Source organism: Amblyomma maculatum, chromosome 9, assembly GCF_055883805.1.
Source record: "Amblyomma maculatum isolate TAMU_Amacu chromosome 9, ASM5588380v1, whole genome shotgun sequence".
Classification (NCBI taxonomy): Eukaryota; Metazoa; Arthropoda; class Arachnida; order Ixodida; family Ixodidae; genus Amblyomma; species Amblyomma maculatum.
The window spans coordinates 43,020,863-43,039,635 of record NC_139352.1 but is presented as its reverse complement, the minus strand read 5'-3'; the positions used below and the strand labels follow the sequence as shown (position 1 = coordinate 43,039,635).

The 18,773-nt window shown below is 44.4% G+C and overlaps 1 long non-coding RNA gene across 5 annotated transcripts; it reads right to left on the bottom strand.

Moving 5' to 3' along the window:
* Window positions 1–203: 203 nt before the first annotated feature.
* LOC146178944 (uncharacterized) lies at window positions 204–10,560 on the bottom strand. 5 transcript variants are annotated; one of them, XR_014700896.1, is made up of 4 exons: window positions 10,339–10,560; window positions 7,436–7,487; window positions 6,252–6,346; window positions 204–409 (listed from the first exon to the last, which is right to left on the bottom strand). It is a non-coding gene; the product is annotated as an uncharacterized LOC146178944 (long non-coding RNA). The 5 variants fall into 5 exon arrangements; XR_014700898.1 differs by lacking the exon at window positions 6,252–6,346; XR_014700894.1 differs by lacking the exons at window positions 6,252–6,346; window positions 10,339–10,560 and adding an exon at window positions 10,115–10,332.
* Window positions 10,561–18,773: the final 8,213 nt, after the last annotated feature.

Here is an 18,773-nt window from a genome sequence, read left to right as displayed (position 1 = left end):
GCTCAAGGAAACTACGAGGTGTTTTTCACACACATGAGAGCAGACACATCAAACATTTCTATATGTTTAAACAATGTGAGGGCAATGTCAGGCAGCCTTCTTATTACCTTAAACAACATTGACTTATGAGAATGCTTTCCTACCCAAGGCGCGAGAGCTGAAACTCGGGAGTTTTTTCGGCGTTCACTGCATGAAGTTTTTAATACGTCGGCAATACTTTTATTCAAACCCAGGACGCAGCGTTAGCACCTATACGCCTTGGAGAGAAAGGCTGTGAGATGAATGGAGGACCATAGCCTCTTGGTCGCGGAAATCTGGGATTGAAGCAGGTTCCTGAGTTAGGCTCATATATCTCTGGGTAGCAGAGGCACCCTTGTGGGCACCGTGGTCTTCTTCCATATGGATCGCACTAAAGACCAAAGAAAAGAAAGCAACACTTTGACTAATACGTGTTTAGAGCACTCTGGATTACCACAACATGAGCGCTTTCGTCCCACAGTCAAAGTTTATACACGTTTTAGCATAAGCATCATCATTTTTGGAATCATTTAGTAAGCCCCAGTGACCAATGAGGACAAGTAAACAATGTTAAGAGTCCAATGATGCTATAGAAAAGTTTTGTTCTTTGTGCAAGTGACTAGTGCGAATTAATTATAATATTTCGTTACTGCACTGAGGATCTTGGTGAACTCACAATATGCAATTGTTCCGGTGAATTGGTTGCTGTAGCGTCCCCACTAAGGCACCATTTAGGCCATTTTAATATGTAGCAATGATGTTAACAGCTGCTAGCGCACACATCTCGCCCACTGAACATGCAAACGGCATTCCAAAATTGCTTGCCAGAGAATAGGGTATTTGTTCTCTGACAAGCATTTTGATACACTACTTTAGCACCTGTAAAGAAAAATCTTCTTTGCTTAGCGAGCTACCTCGTAAAGAAGTGAAATAAAATCTGCTTTACGTAAATGCCAGCTTGATGCAAATTTATGACTGCGTTGCTTTTGAGGACTATATATAGCATTTGGATTGATATTTTTGTTCAAGATAAAACTCAGTAGTTACCCTAATAGTTAGGTAATAAGTTATTTTTACTTTACAGAAAGCCACTGGGCGCATATTTAAATTCTGCTTTAAGGTCATGAGGCGACAGCGGAAAGGCTTTCGTATGCGCCTCCTCTCGGGGATTATCGCTAGTGTATCAAGATTTTGCTATTCATGTAATTACTGTTGCAAGTGCATTGTATATATCTTATCTACGCACAATTATAATATTGCAAAAATCGGTAGCTTGGAGATTATGTGAGAGAGCACATGAGCATTATGGGACGGAGGACGTGTGCCATGTGGTATGAACATTCCTCCACAGACTAGGCACGGTTTCAGTGCCCCAAAAAGCTCGATTACAACCTCAACTTCCCATTTCAAAGGAGCATCCAGAATTGGAACCTGCTGCCAAGTAGAACCTGTGCAGTAGTATCGTGGCATGACACAGTCCGCCTACCAGTGAGTGCCCAGTCCATGTCAGCTCCCTACAAACAAGAAAGCCGCAGTCGCCCAAGGCCCAAATCTGGAGATGGCGCCATTGAGTTGACGTGATTATGAGTTGATCACGAACCTCCTCTGTGCAGGTGTATCTTGATTTCATTGGGCTAGGGTAAGGCGTTTGCTCTAAGGGGTTGGGTACATCAAATCGAATCATATATACCAAAACAAACGTTATTTTAGAGGGAAACGGCCACTTGGATTTCTTGTTATACTTTGGTGGAAGCAGAGTAAACCCCCTACGAGCAGACTGCCCTGACATCCATGGGTCTCTTTTATAGAGCTGTCTTGACCCCAAAATAAATAAAGGCATCCGTGCTGGTTACACTGCTGCGTAAGCTATATTGTGGACAGGGAAGACCTTTTCAGCCGCTAGCATAAGCTTTCCAAAAGAGATGTAGCAGTAGTTTAGGTTTGGTTTGGTTTTTAGGGTTTCACGTCCCAAAGCGACTCAGGCTTTTAGAGACGCCGTAGTGGAGGACTCCGGAAATTTCGACCACCTGGTATGGAACATATATCTTCTCTGATCACTTCGATCAAGGCTTAAATGTTGTGCACAAGGCTTCAAACACTACAAATTTACGTTGTAGTGTAATAAAATAAAAAGGTTCATATTGTATGCAGCAGATAATGTGTGCAGTTTCGCTTTTTTCGAACCGCTAGAGGCTTCCAAAACGCTACTGGCAACGAGAAGAACATCGGCCTCGCGCAGCTGATAGTGTGAAAGCGTGTGCGGTGTGTAGCTAGGGCGGCGGCGAAGAAAGGCTGCCTTCTTCACGGCAACATACCCGGCGTCGTCGGCTTTGTCGACGGCCCATCGGACATCCACGATAAGCCTTGTGCTGTCTCAGTTTTCAAATATGACATGCCCACATAATTTAGGCCATGAACCTCCTTTCCTGGGATTTTGCCAAGATGATTTTTTCTAGCGGCATTCTCGGCTGCTCATTGGTCAAGGCAGGCCTGTTGCGAGACGTCAAATTCACAAGAATGAGACGCGCGGCTCTTTGGCAGTTAGGTTACAGTTGGCTTCACACGCCTCACGTGTATTGCCGTTCTTGTGCTTTTATAACAGCTAAAACATACGACACGTACTACATTGTTGAAATGCTTACGTAAGCAACAAAGATGGGAAAGCGTGTGTTTGATGCCTGTATTGAGTAGCAACGGGGAATCATTTATACTGATATGAAGTGCAAGGATGTCCTTACAGCAGTGTTGCTGAAACGTCCAATCATGCATTGTCTGGACGCCCATGAACGTCATTGCCAGCACATCCTTGCAATGAACTATTTAATGTGGCTTTTGAATTTATCAGCAAAGTGTATCAGTAAAGGTAAAGTTTATGAGCCTGTTGAAGTCGTCAACGAGGAAGAATGTGCTTAACAGAGGGCCATTTTCGGTTATGTTCGTGAGGGGGCACTTGTTGGAAACGTGGCTGCTAGTAACATGGAATCCCAGTCCGGCCTCTTCAGAAGGGTTATACGGCAATGCATACACCTCCACAAGGTTACTGATTGATGACAGCATCGGCGTGCTGAAAAGCAGCTTCCAGTGCTTGCAAAAATACCAAACGCTCCTCCACCAGCCAGAGCGTATAGCATGGGCCGTGTTGAATAACTTTGGATGTCTTCTTCCCTGCGAACGAGGAGGGTGGTGCTGGCATGGACAAGAAAGGGTCGCATCTGTGTATCAGCTACTTCGATGTAATTTCACTGGGTACATGTACACCTCCATGGCAAAGCCATACAGAATTATGTTGTGAGCCTGTTCCAGAGCACCAGACACCAGAGGCTGGCACAGCTGCACATGGTGCGGCAACAGCTTCGGCGCCAATCCCAGCAGAGCAGCCGGCCCTGATATACCACACGCAACGGACCAACTCATCACACGCAGCCAAGTGCCCGCTTCTTCTCGTTTCATGTCGGTGTTAAGAAACCTCTTTTAGGAAAGATGCATCTTCTCGAGTCATGCGTTGAATTGCATCTTCTGTCAAGTCAAATTGGCCATCGTACACCCCCCTTCACTGTTGCTGCCAACCGTGCACGTTGGTGTGTGTGTGTGTGTGTGTGTGTGTGTGTGTGTGTGTGTGTGTGTGTGTGTGTGTGTGTGTGTGTGTGTGTGTGTGTGTGTGTGTGTGTGTGTGTGTGTGTGTGTGTGTGTGTGTGTGTGTGTGTGTGTGTGTGTGTGTGTGTGTGTGTGTGTGTGTGTGTGTGTGTGTGTGTGTGTGTGTGTGTGTGTGTGTGTGTGTGTGTGTGTGTGTGTGTGTGTGTGTGTGTGTGTGTGTGTGTGTGTGTGTGTGTGTGTGTGTGTGTGTGTGTGTGTGTGTGTGTGTGTGTGTGTGTGTGTGTGTGTGTGTGTGTGTGTGTGTGTGTGTGTGTGTGTGTGTGTGTGTGTGTGTGTGTGTGTGTGTGTGTGTGTGTGTGTGTGTGTGTGTGTGTGTGTGTGTGTGTGTGTGTGTGTGTGTGTGTGTGTGTGTGTGTGTGTGTGTGTGTGTGTGTGTGTGTGTGTGTGTGTGTGTGTGTGTGTGTGTGTGTGTGTGTGTGTGTGTGTGTGTGTGTGTGTGTGTGTGTGTGTGTGTGTGTGTGTGTGTGTGTGTGTGTGTGTGTGTGTGTGTGTGTGTGTGTGTGTGTGTGTGTGTGTGTGTGTAAACTGTTTCACAAGGCAGCAGTTGTAATGCGTATCGTAATGGGAAAGTCTCAAAGAACTTTTGAGAAGCACGTGTATTTTGCTGCTGTATTTCACACGTTTAATATGCACCAGCGAAACCAACTGCCTGCAATAGCATCCGCAGTTATTAACACGTAATGTACTGTTGTGCTACGCAGAGGGGACACACAAGAATAATTTTTTTAGAGACTGTAAGCTGACGCAGCACTCGTCGCAGGTCTGGCACACTTCAGAAGCAAGAAATGAAAGTATTGTGCATACAACTGTGCGATATAGAGGCAAGAGACAAAACAATTGCTTAATTATTGCAGGCTTGTGCCGTAGTTGTCTATGTTTGGCTCATTTCAAAAGCAGGAAACAAAGTATGCCACCTAACAGCGCACAAACACGGCAGCAGTTGTGCTATGGACAATGTTTGCACAAGGCAGTCTCCATTGTGAGCCTTTCAATACGCATGAAGCATGCTTAATGCTAAACAGTGTAGCATATCAAGGGTAGAGCTGACAAATTGAATGCATAATATGTATTGCAGTTTTAGTGCTCTCAGTAATTGTAGCGTAATTATAAACTCCCACAGGCACACAAACTGGTGCAAAAACATCACAGAGCCCCAAGCCAATGGTGTGTGGGTTGAAGGTATCACTCAAAAGCAAAGCAACCCAGTCATGGAGAAGGCTGAAAACACTACCGCGCACGCTACATTGAACGCTACATTGAAAGCTCTGTCACCGTGGCCCTGCAATGAATGAAGGATTCATTTCAGTCCCGGTAGGGGTGGAAGCATTGCCATGGTCCCGTTCTTTCCAAGCTACCTAGCTACATATACACAGGTGATCATGGAGGTACAGAACTTCATTTTCGCCTACACTACATGCTTCACGGTCGTCTTGTATTTCGTAAAGAGAAGCAAATAGAACCAGAGATCACATGCCTTCACGTTGAACTTTGAGCCCTTCTTCATACTAGTAAACACCGACAGAAATCACCTCCGCAAGTTGTTTTTGTCCAGTTCCATGTAAAGCGCTTAATGAAAATTTATCGCTGCAGGCCCTGAGCTTCCACTACCTTTTGTTAGATTTTCAGCATGCTTACGGCACCTTCACAGTACCTAAAATTCAGACGACGCTAAAAAAAAAAACAGCACCTTATCGGGAATCAGCTGTTTGCTTGCAGGCCGCCATGTGCACGCCTTGACGTCTCCGGCGCATACTCACTGCGAGTAAAGTTACCTAACAGCAAGTATAATTACAAAACTAGGAACGTTTCTCACTTACGCCTAATGTTATTCAATGTTAAAAACAGTACCTTACCAAAGTAAACCTAACTTTGTTTTATTTATTGCATACTTATTACGCCGTGTTACAAAAAGCTAGGAGACGATCTCTTGTCGGCTTTGTGCCACAGTTGTGGTAACAACGTTTGCCCTGGATTCGGAACTACCGGGGCGGAGCCATGCTACAAACACTGGTAACTGGACGATTTCATACTTCGTCAGGATTGATGTCTCAAAGTTGCGCCACGGGCCTGTCATTATGACGTCACGCTCACAAAATTATGAGCAGAGTCCGTAATTCGGCCCCAATTGTGCGCTCGTGCCTCTAGCAAGGCAACCGGATAGAAGCAGCAGATGTGGCATGCGTTTTGCCATTACCAGGGCCGCGGCCCTGCTCCGCCGCCGCCGCCGCGCCTGACTTCTCGCGAATGAGAAGTCGTGCGCATGATCCGGTACCCTAATAACCAGACAGGCCTCACAGGCCGGCAGGGTACTTCGCCGCCGCCTTGCCGCACGCCGCTCTATCACCCGAACCACGAGTCGCGTGCGCGGCATTGCGTATAAAAGGCGGATATGAAATAGAGGTGCATACGAATGATGTGGTTGCGACCTGTATACGAGCCTACGATATGGTTTTAGAGTTGTGTTATTTCGGGGGATTTCAACAGGAAAGAGGACTCTCATAACTTGTGCATAAATGAAAAGTGTCACTTTATCTTCGGAACCTCACGTCCAGACTACACAATGGGGAACTACTACAGACCTTGCATGCCAAAGAGACTATCAAAGTGAAAAGCTGTATAGACAAATTTGAGACCGCTGCATGCTACTTGACAGATCATCGGGCAGGCTTCACATCTGTAAAGCAAAATGGATAAATGATATATATACTCAATGTCTCTCATTGCTAAATTTAGTGACAACAAGCTCAGCCAGGGAAACATACAGTCGTTAGCAAAAGTGGTATACAACACTCAGTCGGTGGCGGAGCTCGAGAAAACTGCATCCCAAATTTATTTTGTAACAGCTATCTAAGATCGCTACAATAGAGGGTCTCATTTTATCCACATGCGTGTGCTGATGTCGTTGTCCCTTACGCTGTCGCTAGATGGCATTTCGATGCAGTTTTCCCGAGCTTTGTCACTGGCTGAGTGTTGTATACCACTTTTGCTTACAACTGTACCTCTCGATACGTATATCCTGGCATAGCAGAGCTGACCCACTGGCAATTTCTGCATTCCTGTAAAGAGGAATCCTCTAAGCTGGCTAACAGAATTGCACATTTCAGACGTCGACTTAATAATAATAATGATAATGCTGCACAGCTGTGGATATAAATGGACAACGAACATTACGCATAATACATGGCATAGGGTACCAAAACTATTTATGTGAGTCATTCTGAAGGGAAGCGATGGATAGCTAGTTAGGCTGAGAACCTCAGTCGCTGTTTAGGTGAAAAATAACATCAAACAGCTCCGTCTTATTGAAACCACAAAAAAAGAATCATTTCGAAGAATTGGTAACTGCTTAGCGATAAGCACCAACTTGTAAATCTAATAGGTTGGCAGGCCGTCTATTCTGCATACTAACGTAAATGTCACTGCATTTAGAGTAGGTACAGCCTTCCACTGAACGTCTTTACCTACCGTGCGCGAGGCCGGATTTCAGTCAGCTTTAGATTCTGATCGATGTTTTGACAGCTCTTGCAGCACGTGCATGACGTTGCTTATTGGAAAAAAGAATATTTACCCTTTGCGGATACGAAAAGAGGAAGATACCACATGTACTGGCTTCTAAGGTATTAATATTAACCAGCCTAAAGTTTCAGTAGCCACTTTTTTTTTCATATTTATCTAATGATTTGCCAAGAGGCTAGTTAAGAATTGCTAATTATATAACAAAAAGGTCTCCGCCGTATGAAATGGGTGAAAAATATTTTCTTACCACTCGTAAGCAAAGTTTGTGAAATTTCTCTAATTGTTTAGGATTTAGTCCCCTGCAAAAAGAGTGCAACAATATTGAGAATAAGTGCATCACGTCCAAAATATTTCTCACCAATTGCGTTACTTTGTTTCATTCCTGCTAAATGAAAGTTGTCAAGTTTGTCAAAATCTGCGTGAAGTAACTGCTCCTTCGTATTGAGTGGGTACGAGGCTCTAAAGCGTAGATGTTAGAAAACCGTTCTTCTGAGAGGCAGAAATAAAGAGTGTAAAAGCGCAAAAGCACACAGATAACATATATGAAATGTTATCTGTGTGTCATAATCCGAAAACAGCACATCTCCAAATAAATAAAGGCTGAAGAAAACGTAGTAAAAAAAAAGGGAGTCGAATGTACATTTTTAATGCGTAAATGAGGGTCTGTTGCGTAACAAATATCTCTTCTGTCGGCACAACGGCCTCATATGCTCTTTTCGACAAGGATGTACTTGTTGAGAAAGTGTTATATATGTTGAAGGTAAAACTCTGTCTGCATCTACAGGAAACTCAACTTACACAAACCAAAAAAGGTCCAGTCAGACCACATTGTAAATTAGTTTGCGCGATATTTCAATATTTCTGCACCTTTTCTCTTGACAGTGTGCCTCTAGAGTACCCGGATTTCTGCTTTAATTTTGTAATAACGAAGAAAGAAATAGCCTCTAGTAAGGTCGCATTTTTTAAGATAGCTGACTACTCCCATGAAACACATCTGACAGTTAAACATTTGCAAATGTTTATGAACAATGTTTTACGTGTTTAGGATTGGGCAATAGGTTTCATTTCGGGACTAATCTGCAATATATTCTCCGCACTGGAGCAATCACCAAGACTACAAACCCCTAGCATATTTGCGAGAAATTGAGAAAGGATTCCACTGATCGTTTTGAGCTAACCAAACGGGATTTTTTTCCCAAGGGATAGTTTGTTACAGCATACTAAATTGGTAACAGTTCCGTTTACCTCAGTGGGCAAATCATTCTTTAGATCACCGTAACCAATATATAAAAATATAGAGTAAATTTCACGCGACGCTTCTGCGGTTAACCCCTGAGGGGTAGCATAACGCAGAAGACGGCGCAGTTTGCAAGCGTATTCAAAATGAGATGTTGACTTAAACACCTTAAATAAAAATAGATATCAAGTCACGTTTTTACAGTATAAATAATTAACACGATGAGCCGATTACACTTGTCGCACTGGTCTATGCGCCCGCTCTGCTTACGCTACCAGGAGAGCTTGTATATCCTAACTTATTACAGGTTTAAAAGGGGGAGCAGGAACAACGTATCTCCTTTATCTAAAGCAAGCATAGCTGAGTGAATATCATGATATTTCTAGCTACGTCACAATTTTTTGTATTGCATTTACTGCGGTGCAGGTTCAAAATAATTTTTAAAACAAACATCAAGTAATAGAACAAAGGGGACAGACAGGCGCAACTAACACTGGCCTAACAAAAGAAAGCTATTCATAGAAAAACCCTGCTCAGCAACACAAGATGCATATTCACAGCACCACTAAAGATTTGTCAATGATAGACCAATGACGAGATTATAATATTAAGAATAATGAATTAAAAAAACATTCATTCTCCAAACAAGTAGACCGACATTGTACAGACGTCGTCATTTCTACTTCTTTTTTATATTAATCTTCAACCTTTTCAAAGCACTCATGCTTGATTCTAGCACTGACAAGAAAGAGCATTGCTGAACAACGGGTAGCGGTTATAATCTTGAATCTTGCGATATAAGTTTGCTGTATCGACAGAATCCAGGGCAACAATTGTGTTCCCGCAGTCTATTATAAAAACATGAGAATATTTTGCAGAAATAAATCCTTTTTGCAACAGGAACTTTAATTACAAAATATGTGTCATATATCTTTTAATCGTTTTCATTCTGCCTTACAGACTGCCGCTTTTTCAATTTTTTCTTGATAACAATACCTACGCGTCTGAGAGCGTCCAAGAAGCCCCCAAAACATACCTATGACGTTTTTGAATGTTTAGGTTTTTCTATTGACGGCTACCCTCTCATGATAAGGCATTAACTCCTGTATTTTCTTCACTCTACTCCTTCAGTGCCAATATCAGTCATGATTTCTATATTATTTAGCAGCGATTCCTCACCGAAATGTAAATGGCCCTAGGGAACCATGCAGCCCGCAAATGTTTGATGTTGACATTGGTAAAATAGGGTTGTTACACTAAAGTTGTTTCTCTCGAGGGGTACTCATATGATGCCAGTTACAGTCTTGGAGTACTTTGCAAATGCTCTGTATTCGGATGTACTTGCAGTCTCTTCCTAATAGTTATAACATTTGTTCTCCAGCCCTCAGTTCCTAGCGGGAGCGCAGCAATTGACAGAGGCAGCGGTCCAAATTCCGGCGCATTGGAGTGTGTTAAAAATGGCCGACTTCGAAAAGAATCACTGTTAAAAACAATAATATTCACAAAGGCAGCATAATAAAATGAAGTTTCTAATGAGAAGTAATTCAGCGACGTAAGTGAGTCTCACTGAGAATTTTAGTTACTCTTTGCAGTTGTGTCAAAAGGCCATTTCATCAACGTTAGAGCGAAAACAATTTGATGCTTGAAGAAAAATTTGGACCGGACAACGTTTTAAGATATCGTACTCACTGTGAAATGCCAGAGAAGACCAGTAAAAAGAAGACACTATATGCAGCCCCTTTCATTTTGTATAGAGAGAATTGCCTGAAGCTCAATAGTCCTCTGATACGTGTTATGAAAGCTATTTATAACGAATAACATGCTCTCGCAAAAACGTCACTACCATCAAAGTGATTCTGAACGTCACTGGAACCCCAATTTGGGAGCAATAATTTTAAAACCTCTTCACTCACATTTCCTATCCGCAGCCACGAGATAGTGGCAATCATGTTGATATTTAAGCGATCTGCAAAATGACGGAGTGGATATTCCAAGAATACACTGTTCATTTTTCGCAAACGGCAATATTTCAACTGTCCAAGGTAGCAACAATCCCAACGGCGTCACTTTTACTTGCTTTAAACTGTTTTTAAATTGCTAATGGTGTTCCTACGTTAAAGTGACTCCCAAAGCAGCTGTTCTTCCGTTTACAGATAGATGTCTTCACGCTCTACATATTTCCCCCTGTTGTCATGCATTTATTATGCATGCCACTTCGGACGTGACTACCTTATTACAGGCAGTTTTTGTCTTCTTACAGGAGGAGAATGAGGAGGAGGAAAAACCTTTATTGCGTATTTTTCTTGTCTTCCTTAGTGCAGTCCTCATTCCAGGACTCTATTTGCCGCCGCTATCCGGAGGCCAACCTGAGCAGCTGTCGCTGACCTTGGGGTTTTAAGCTGTTGAGAACATTCTTAGCAAAAAAATATAAGAAGTCTCAGTCCAAGGTGCTGTTCACCCCCCCCCCCCCCCCCTATCTCCTCTGCCCAGTCGACCAGCCAGCGCTGGTTGGTCTGTTTCATATGGTCAATGGCATCTTTGCAACATCAGGACTGGGGAGAATTATGGCTAGCATGCCATCGGGTGGTGTTGTGCAGGCCCCAACTCAACGTTATAGCGCAGATCGTGTCCTTGAGAGCTGACACTTATCTCTTAGTAGTGGGTGTGGAAGATTAAGTACTTGTACTGTGGGTTAGGTTGCATGGGAGATTTGATTTGGTGTCATGCCACAGCTTCAGTCTTTGTGAGGTTTGGGTGAGGCGGTGGCATAGTACTTCGAGTACGCAATGTTGAGTGAAAGGGTTTAAGTTTACAAAGCCGCGCAGGCGTCCCCAGTGCCGGCTTCCTTCTCCGCCTCGTTCGAAAGCGCTTGCACGACTGCAGCTCGGGAGAGCACGTGCACGCTCTCACTGCCAGGAGCAGAGGCGCACCCAAACATCCAAACGATGCTGACGTTGGGAACATATCTGGATACATTGGTGACAGCCCGCTCGCTGCCTGTAAAAGTAACTTATTATTTACGAATGCGCAGTACAGAAATTGTTCTTGTGTGGTTAGTATGCATGTTGGGCTGGCATGGTGTTTGACATGTGTATCCATGTTGTATATGAAAGCAAGTTCTACAAGTATGCATGTATCCTCACCGTCGGGCTAGAGCTCATGCACCGAGCGAGGATTGTAGTCTTCACTAAGACGTTGGCCTTCGTAACCGCTGCCCCAGAGAGTTAATACCGGACTAATATTCACGTCAAAATATAGGACGTTTTTCTTAGAGGTGCATTGATACATGACACTCGCCGTCCTAAGACCAGTGTGCAGGTCGATGTGCATGTTCTTGACAAGCGGCGTGACTTACCTTAGCTGTCAGCTTGAGCGGGACGGGGTGGTACCACTGCTACAACACAGCGTCGACTCCGCTTCGGCCAGTAAACGCAGAACAGCCGACTCTCGTTGCTCGAAGGCAAGTCACCTGGCCGGCTTTTTGCCTTCCATCAGCTCTTATATTGTGTTGGACATGCCCAGCAAGAGATGGTTTACGTGAAGGTGTACGCAAGCAGCACGAATGCTGTCTTGACCACCAGTCTCAATGTGACATTCAGGATATTTATCGAGCTTCGATTTACCTATTCATATGATTTGTGAAATTTTCTACAAGTAATTAGCAGAGCTTCCAAAATTCGCAAGGTGTGACGTACCTTGAGCCTCTGGCGTCTGTTGGAAACGCGGGAGATTAAGTGTGCCTCTTGCGAAAATTCCTTTTTTTTTTGGAATGGCTGCACAGTGTATGTTGCTCGGCCGGTAGATTGCGGATACAAGCCAGGCAACTTTAGTCTGTTCGCTCTAGAGGTATTAGTACCTTTTTTTCGAGGTTGATTTTAGAATTGCAAACTTGGGCCCTCGCACACGCACAATTGACAAGCAGTTCTGACTTCCCAGGTGCGCATGTAAGCCCTCTCTCACTTTCGTACTATTGTATGACTTCTATAGCTTCCTCAAGGATTGGATGTGGCCATTTGAACTCTCGTCATCCATTCAATATTTCATTAGCGTAGAGAGCAAGGTGCATGTTAGGATTTCTAGAGAGCAGCGGAGGAAGTCCAGCCATCGTCATGTTGAACAAAGTAGACGAGAGCACCGAGCCGTGTAGAGTGCCCTATCGTGCAATACGGAATGCGCTGAGAGTGCACATCTTTGATGCCAGACGTGCAGCTCGCTAGCAGAGGCAGGTCTTCACATCATCATAATTGGGTTGACCATAACGTGGCTTTGCTACGCCGGACAATATGGCATTGCGCAATGCGTAAACAGTGAAACCCCTCGAAGTTTTATTTCAGCAAAGCAAGGGCCTACACCATTCTGGGATGGTCAGTCGCCATCTCTTTGAGCTGAATGTGTGTCCTGGGTAGGAAGAAGAGGGTGAAAGCTGAACATGGCATCAGGGAAAATGTTGTTTTCCAAGTGCGGGTGGACCGACAGAGCTCATATTCCTTCAGTTTCCAATGCACGAAGTCAAGAATATCGTATAAATATTCGGAAGGCAAGCGGCTTGGCTGGTTTATACTTTTTCAACACGACGCCATTCTTGCGGAAGTGGGTCGGCCCTTCATACTTCATTACAGTAATCAGAGTAGTTTTGAGCAATGGTCAAGTGTCTGAAGCATCTTGTACATATTATGATCTGACCTATGTGCTGTGTGACGTCTTCGGCTCCAGAGCTCCGCTCGAAATTGTGATGACTTGCTATCTCTGTCCAGAGAACATTCGTTGTGAAGGGGTAGACGCTGTACTGCGGTCAAGAACCGGTCAATATGTAGCGCGCCGGCAGTCCATGCAGCACTAAGGTGGTGTATGTTATTTATTTATTTACAAACACTCTTATTCTCCGTCGGAATTTTTACAGACCAGGAACAAAACTGATAAAAAGTCAATATTTCAAATCATGTTTAACGGCCCCTAAAGAAACCTCCGCTTATAAATAAACGAAGATACAAATAGCTAAATTTACAATAATGTTGTCATTATCCAACAAGCAGAAAACGTGCGTGTAGACGTTGCAAGGACGTACAGAGAAGTACAGGCTGACCCACAAAGCGTTCTGCAAATCTTCAAGCCAGGTCCAGCCCCAAGCACTCTCCACGCGCCATCAACCACTTCGTCGTCGTTGCGGCCCAGCATGGAGGCCTCATCGTGCTAGGGATGCGAAATGGTTTCGCCACGCAAAATTAACCATTTTTCTCTATGCGAAAACAGGTATGTACAAGCAGAAAAATACCCACACAGTGGCTTCACCAAGAGCATTCCAGAGTCAGGGCAAGATAGGGAACGGAGAAATAGTGTTAACACAGCGTCGATGACGCTCAGTCATGCGGAAAGTGAGGCTTGAGCGGCACCACGTCCACTTCGGGCCGCTGACGTCGACGATCCCCATTCGCAGTTCCGTCAGGCAGCACTTCGTAATTAACATTGCTCATGCGGCGGAGGACTTTCTACGGGCCAAAATACAGATGCAAAAGCTTTTCAGCCAGGCCATTGCGGTGCACGAGGGTCCACTCCATACCTGGCCACACGATTTATAGTGCACGTCCCTGGGGCGAAGGTTGGAATGTCGGGAATCAGCAGCTTGGTTACCCTTCATGTGGAAGCGGGCTACCTGACGTGATTGTTCCGCTTGTGGAACAAATTGGCCAGCGTCTTATGTGATATCTTCATAACCGCGTGGTTGCATGGGTATAGCACCATGCGCTCCTCCCTGCCATACACGAGACGGAAGAGGGTATATTGGGTTATTTCCTGCCTCCATGTAATATAAGCGAAGGTGATGTAAGGCAGGATTTTGTCCCCTGTCCTGTGCTCAACATTCATGTACAGGGTCGTCCACTTCTAGCTAGAACACGGTCACTGCTTTTAAAGCAACATTGTATCTGACGCAGGCAGATATCGATGCAAAGCGATGCAAGCACACAGAGACACGGATGTGCTGCTTCACATGGCCAGCCACTTTAGATTACTGCGTGGCCGGGTCGGATGCAATGACACCTTGAAAGCAGTGACCGTGTTCTAGCTAGAAGTGGACGAGGCTGTACATTCATATGATGTCTGCCAAGGTCTTTTTAGCAGTTCTGCGAGGCCATTCGGCTGCGCAAGCTGTGGACAGTGATAACTTTGCCGGGCTGTGGAGCGATAGCGCATCAAAGATGGCGGGACGTCGATTCCTCATAATATAAAAGGAAGACTTTATCTTGTTTATTTTTTTTTATTTAAGCATACTGTAAGCCTTGCTAGGCTCTTACAAAAGTGGGTGAACTGATGGGATCGTTATACAAAATGAAAACGTCAGAAACACACAAAAAATGAAAAACATACGCACTGCAACACTTTAACGGGCATTCAATTTGTTGCATATGAAGCACTGTAAAGAACCGCGAAGCGACACAATAATAGAACACGTTAGACAGTAGGTACTAATAAGATAAAATCCTAAACTAAACACTCGCAGTGAATAACGAAACACATTTTAGGAACGATTTTTGTTTACACCATTTGCTTCTCAAAATATGACTCAACGTTTTTAAGAAAAATATCAGGGCAGATACCGCCCATAAATTTATGTGGCAGCCTATTCCATTCTTCAATAGCTGAAGGAAAAAATGAAAATTTGTATGCATCGCATCGAGCTGGGATGGGTCTGATGCCCTTCCCATGATTTAGCCTCTTCGAACGATGATATGATGCCTTGATGTACTGATCTGTATCAATTTTGATTCCACCGTTATAAAGAAGGTATAGAAATTTCGTGGAAGCTACTCGTCGCCGACAAGAAAGGGTAGGAATACCCGCTTTAGTTCGCATGGATGATACACTATCGTGGCGTGAGTAGCTGGAGAAAATAAAACGAAGCGCCTTATTTTGAATTTTTTCTAAATTTTGGCTGAGGTATGATTGATGAGGGCTCCAAATAATGCTACCGTACTCAAGAATGGGCCTTATGAGGGTACTATAGGCTGTTAGCTTTACATGAGAAGGAGCTGCTGACAGTTTTCTACGAAGAAATCCAAGTTGTTTGAATGCTTTTGCACACGTGTTATTTATATCAGTGTCCCAGCTTAGTTTATGGGTAAATGTGATGCCTAAGTATTTCACCGTATCAACCCTCGTTATGTTACATTCTGATAAACTGTAAGAATATACAAGAGGCCCTTTTTTACTGTAATTGTGATGGAAGAAGTTGTGTCGATATTAATTTCCATTCCCCATGATTTACACCATTTGGCAATACTATTTACAGAAGAATTTAAATTTAATTGGTCATCCCGTGTACGTACCGCAGTGTCGAGAACGCAATCGTCAGCGAAGAGCCTTATTGTCACCCCAGGTTCGGCACAAGCATGAATATCATTAATGGTACCATAAAAGCTACGGTCTTGAACTGCAGTAGAATGATTTTTGTAAAGGACGTAAGTCCGGAGGCAGAAGGGTGAAAGCCCACGAGCTAGATGCCGGGGAATGACCATGGTGCCCTCCTATGAGATGATCAATGTGCAGTCGCAACTCGGGGTGTGGACGCATGCTGGAAATGAGGTCGGACGTGCTAACTGCTCCAAGGAAGCTATCGGCATTCGCGGCCTCTTTCGGGTGGGGTTTGGGGGCTGCGCGTGACAGGGTATCAGCGTCTGTATTCTCCTGACCAGACTTTCAGGTGATGACCAAATCGAAATTTGAAGTCATAATGCCCAACGAGCTAAGCCGCCGCAACGGTCTTTTATATTCTTCAGCCAACACAAGGAGTGGTGATTGGTGACGACACGGAATGGTATTCCATACAGGTACAGGCGAAACTTAGCGGCAGCCCGCACTACCACCATTCTTTTTTTAGAAGTAGAGTAATTGGAACCAACACGCGAAAGGGGGCGGCTTGCATAGGCGATTACCCTGTCGACACCGCCCTCTCTGCTGAACAAAGAAAGCACCAAGACCGACGTTGCTTGCATCTGTGTGCACCTCTTTGTCGGTATTGTCCTCAAAATGTGCAACTATCGGGAGAACTTAGGAAACGGCACCATACCTCTTTTGAAAGCTGTCTGCCGTTCGCTGCCCCAGAAAAATTTTGCATCATCTCGAGTTAAGAGCGAAGTTTTTGATGAAACGACGATCATCATCATCATCATCCTTAGCCTGACTATACCCATAGCAGGGCGAAGGTCTCTCCCATAATCCTCCGATTAACCTGGTCCTGTGCTAGCTGCATCCACTTAACCCCTGTGAACTTCTTAACCTTACCCGCCCACCTAAATGTCTATCGCACTATGCTATGCTTTGGTTCGTTTGGAATGCAGTTTGTTACTCTAAGCGACCATCGGTAGTCCTCTCTATGTATTATATCTTTGCCCATGCCCAGTTATTCATCTTGATTTCTATTAGAATGTCATAGCTCGTGTTATTTATCTGACGCACTCTGTACTCTTCCTATATCTTAACGAAATACGTAGAATTTTTCGTTCTATAGCCCTCTGCGTGTCCTCAACGTAAGGAGGACTACCTTCGTTAGCCTCCACGTTTCAGCCCCATAGGTGAGTACCGGTAAGATGCGACTGTTGTATACTTTCCTCTTGATCGATACCGGTAAGCTGCTAGTCGTAATCTGCGAGTGCTTGCCAAATGCGCTCCATCCCAATACTATTCTCCTATTAGTTTCCTTTAACGGCCATGATCTGCGGTTACTACCCGGCCTAAGAAGATATATTCGCCTACAACTTCCAATGCTTCGCTACCTAACGTAAACTGCTGTTCCTTCCCGAGGATGTCGAACATTATATCAATCTTATGCATATTGATATTCAAGCCTGCCTTTCTACGTTTTCTATCTAGGTCATCAGTCATTCTTTGCATTTAACCCCTGAATTACTTCAAAAGGTGACGTCATCAGCAAATAACAGATTACTGAGGTATTCTCCGCTTACCCTTAACCCTAACTGCTCCCATTTCAAGTCTGAATAATTCATCTAAGGAAGCAGTGAGTGGTACTGGAAAGATAATGTCTCATTGCCTAATACCGTTCATTACAGGAGTTTTGTTTCTTTATGCAGAACTAAGGTTGCTGTGCAGCCAATATATCTTCCACCATTTGCACGTCTACACCTTGATTTCGCCATGCCGTATGACCGACAAGGTTTCTACAGAGTCAAATTCTTTTTCGTTATTAAAGAATGCTTGTATAAAGGCTTGTTATATTCTGATAATTTTTCTATCACCTGGTTAATGGTATGGATATGATCGATAGTAAAGTACCCTTTCTGAAAACCTGCATGACCTTATGCTTGTGTGCAGTCTACGATTGTCCTGATTCTATTAGTTATTACCTTAGTTAACACCTTATACGTAACAAACAGTAAGCTGAAAGGTCTGTAATTTTTCAGAATCTTTAGCATCCCCTTTCTTATAAATTAAGATAATGTTTGCGTTCTTTCCGTGTTTCGGGACCATTGATGAAACCAGGCATTACGATACAGGATGAGCAGTGTTTCTCTTCAAATATCCAAGTTCGACAAGTCTCTCAAGCCATGGAACATCCTCTCTCCTACGCCGGTGATTCATGTGAACACTAAGGTGCCAGGGAGCCATAGCGGGAGAACGTTTGAAGATGTGGAAGACTGGCTCGACCAGTTTGAACGGATGGAAAAGATCAATCAGTTTACTGCCGACAGAAGCTTTGCAATGTTTATTTGCCCTTGCCAATTAAACATTGCTTTCTACAAAGAATGACATATTATGCTAGAAGATGGCTTGAAACCAAGAGGCCAGCAGGTCCACATAAAATGACTTTCGTCGCCAGCTGGTGTACACTATTGCGAGAACTGATAGAGGAGACAATGCCCTGCGCCTGCTTGACGTGCGCGTCCAGAAGCCGAATGAAAGCGTACCTATGTTTGCGGAAGACATGACTCGCCTTTTTCACCGAACCGACCCTACATCATTGAGCCAAGTATGCTACGGCCTCTCAGGCATGGTGTCAATTTTCCAGCTTGGCGCACAATCCACCTAAAAACATGCGTAAGTTCGTCCAGAACGCTACAGCTATAGAGCGAGCCCCCCAGGACCGATGCAGTCAGTACAAACGACCCGTCAACTTTGCTCCAACGACTGTGGCGGCGCTTACTGCAACCGATAGTATCATTCTTCGAGACCTCATTCGAGAAATTGTCCCTCAGGAGCTACAGCGAATTACGGCTGCGCAGACTCAGTCACCAAAGGCCTTCGCAGAAGCTGTGTGGAAGGAATTTGGGTACGACCTATCCACCGTCTGCGCCATACCACGAGTCTCACCGCGTTGACCACGCGGCTGCCATTTCCG